The 3,222-nt window shown below is 33.6% G+C and overlaps 1 non-coding gene across 1 annotated transcript; it reads right to left on the bottom strand.

The window, feature by feature from the left end:
* Positions 1-2,474: 2,474 nt before the first annotated feature.
* Positions 2,475-2,578, bottom strand: LOC112584766. The gene has a single exon (XR_003109173.2). It is a non-coding gene; the product is annotated as a U6 spliceosomal RNA (small nuclear RNA).
* Between the last annotated feature and the right edge of the window lie 644 nt (positions 2,579-3,222).

Here is a 3,222-nt window from a genome sequence, read left to right as displayed (position 1 = left end):
GCTAACAGTTAAATCAGATCCAAGCCTAAACTGTATGCCGGGTCAAATAGTCGCCTAGGACACTTGTTCACTTCAGCCCTGCTTACTGGAGAGCTAGGTGGTGAGCTCCATGTGACAACATTACACAAATATTTTACCCGCAGAAACAGCCCAAATTTGAACAATATGGGTAACATGATCAAATTCCCGGCAAAATTAAAGTATAAAGTGAAAGTCCATTCCCTATCCAGAAAATTCAAAAAAATTTTTGCAGTTCAGCAGTCTTCTCCCCAGTATTTTACTCAGCTTTCCCTCAGAAAGTATAATATCTTGGCGGGAGCTAGTGTTGTTCAGTAGCTTCAGCCTGAAGGTGTCTTTCCCTGTATCGACTCCAGCTATGACTGTACTTCCAAAGGTAGAGTAATCTAACCCTAAATTGGTGCAATGGTAAAGAATCTGCCTACCGATGTAGGAGATGCAAAATACGTAGGCTCGATCCCTGGGTCAGGAAGATCCCCTGGAGGAGGAAATGGCGCCTCGTCCATTATTCTTGCCTGGAGAATGTCATGGACAGAGGAACCTGGCTTGTTACAGTCTTTAGGGTTGCAAAAGTTGGACATGACTGAGTGACCGAGCACACACACATGCACAACCCTAAACTGCACATGTATCCTGTTTTCAAATATCTGAATACATTATCAGAACACTGAAGTCACACCCATATAATTTAGAAATTTTCCAAGCAATTTCTTAATCTCAAAGAAGTTTACTCCTAGCAAAATAGTATTGCTCGTAACTAGCATATGTTGTCATCTAAACATTTCCTGCTATTAATATTTTCAGGATGAGTTTGAAAGTGTTCCTTCCTGTTTTGATACTTTGGAAGACTGTGAGGAAGACTGGTATTAATTCTTCTCTAAATAGTTAGTAGAATTCTCCAGTGAAATTACCTGGGTTTTTCTTTGTCAGAAGGTTTTAAATACTGATTAAATCTCTTAGCTGGTTCTCTTAGCTAGATCTAGATCTCTTAGCTAGATCTCTAGATCTCTTAAATCTATTGCAATTGTTTATCTCTTCATGATTCAGACTTGGTCAGTTGTATGTTTCTAAGAATTTATCCATTTCTTTTAGATCAACCAATTTGTTGGAGGTATAATTGTTCATAGTGATCTCATAATGTTTTTTATTTCTGTGACATCAGTTGTAATTTATATCCTTTTACATTTCTAATTTTCACTATCTGAATATCCTCTTTCTCTTTACTCTAGGTAAAATTTTGTCAATTTTATCTTTTAAAAAAACCAAGTATTAATTTTGTTGATTCTTTTCCTCTTGATTGTTGATTCTTTTCCTCTTGATTGTCTCTTCTCTATTTCATTTAGCTCTGTTTTAATTATAATTTTCTTCCTTCTGCTAACTTTGGCTTTACTTTGTTTTTCTTGTTTAGTTCTTTGAAGTATAAAGTTAGATTATTGATTTGAGATTTCTGGGTTGTTTTTTTTTTTACTTTTTCCAACTTTGGTATATATAAATAAAAATGACAATTTAAAAATAAAATACTTAGTTCTAAAAGAGAGAAACTGTATCAGCCTGAACACACTCTGGTCAATTCTGAGTCAGTCACACAAATCTACCTTCTAAGGAAACCTGACTAGTGAGACAGTTAATTTTGTGCTTTTGGCTATAAAGAATTAAATTACACTCACTCTTTCATCTTTTAATGAAAGATAACTTACTCTCAGAAGCAGCATAAGCATTGTTATAGTAAGTCTACTCCTAAATGAAAATATGGGGTGAGTTACAGTTTACTTAGTAGCCGAGCTAAGACACCTTTGAAAATTAGCCGTGGATCAAAGCAATTACATAAGTTCAAGATGTTATCTTAGGATGAAAGGTAACACAGGTCCATAACTTCCTTTAAAAAGATGCTGAAAATTAAACCTTTGGAATAGTCAGAACTTCCATAAATGTTTCTTAAATATCAAATTTTTCTATGGACAGATGCTATGTCCATTTTATTCATAATTGTCTCTTGTTAACCACCATATCGTCAAAATCATCATTCTCTGATATAAATTTTCCACCTTCCCAGGCATAAAAAATAGGGTTTTCAGGCAGCACAACAGAAACATCATAATTTATTGGAGTGAGACATTGAACTTCTGAGAAAACTCGATCCCTAAATCCTGGGAAAAGGGAATTTCCTTCTGTCAAAACGATGCTCTTAAAAAAATGTGGCTGCATTTCTTCAGGTAAATTCTGAATTGAATAGACAATAGCTTCTGGAATCCCCATTTCATGAATGCCTATATCAGAAGGATTAAAGAATATTTCTGGAACAGCAGATCTCTCATTGGCCAGATGAAGAATTTTTTCCCCAGATTTGTATTTTCCACTTAACACCATCTCTTCTCTTGGCTATAAGATATGATTTCATTTAGATGATAAGTTAGGAGTTCTCCCACATTTATATGAATAATTGCTTCTTTTTTCTTAAAAAAACATGGAACTTCACTAATTTGAGTGTCATCCTTGCTCAGGGGCCATGCTAATCTCTGTATCATTCCAATTTTAGTATATGTGCTGCCGAAGCGAGTGCTGTTTTTTTTTTTGTTTGTTTTGTTTTGTTTTTAATGTAAGCATTTTCTACTATAGATTCTTTGTACTGCTTTTGCTGTATCCCGAAAGTTTTTTTTTTTTTAATGTTGTGTTTTTGTTTTCATTTTTCTTGAGATAATTTTCTAAATTCCCTTGTAAGTTCTTCTATGGCTCATTCATGATTTAAGAATGAATTATTTAATTATCATGCATTTGTTGGTTTTCCTTCAGCTGTTAATTTCTAGTTTCATTCCAATGTAGTTAGAAAAGATAATTTGCTTGATTTCAGTCTTCTGAAGTTTGTAAAGACTTATTTTGTGGCCCTACATGTGATGTCTTAGAGGCTATTCCATGTTCACTGGAGAAGAATGTGAGCTCTGCTCTTGTTGGGTGAAGTTTTCTTTATATGTCTGACAGTTCATACTGGTCTATAGTGTTTTTCAAGTGTTATATTTGCTTACTGATCTTCAATATGGTTGTACTACCCATAACTGAAAGTGAGGCACTGGAGTTCCCTATTATTTTTTTGTTATTTCTCATTTTAGTTATTTTTAAGGTTCTCTTTATATATTTGCGTTCTCTGATATTTTATATACATATATGTAAAACACATATATGTATATAAAATATATATTTTTATATATG

The sequence above is a fragment of the Bubalus bubalis genome, chromosome 4 (assembly GCF_019923935.1).
Source record: "Bubalus bubalis isolate 160015118507 breed Murrah chromosome 4, NDDB_SH_1, whole genome shotgun sequence".
In the NCBI taxonomy this organism is placed as follows: domain Eukaryota; kingdom Metazoa; phylum Chordata; class Mammalia; order Artiodactyla; family Bovidae; genus Bubalus; species Bubalus bubalis.
Note: the sequence above shows the minus strand (reverse complement) of the source record. Positions and strands in the feature narration are given on the sequence as shown.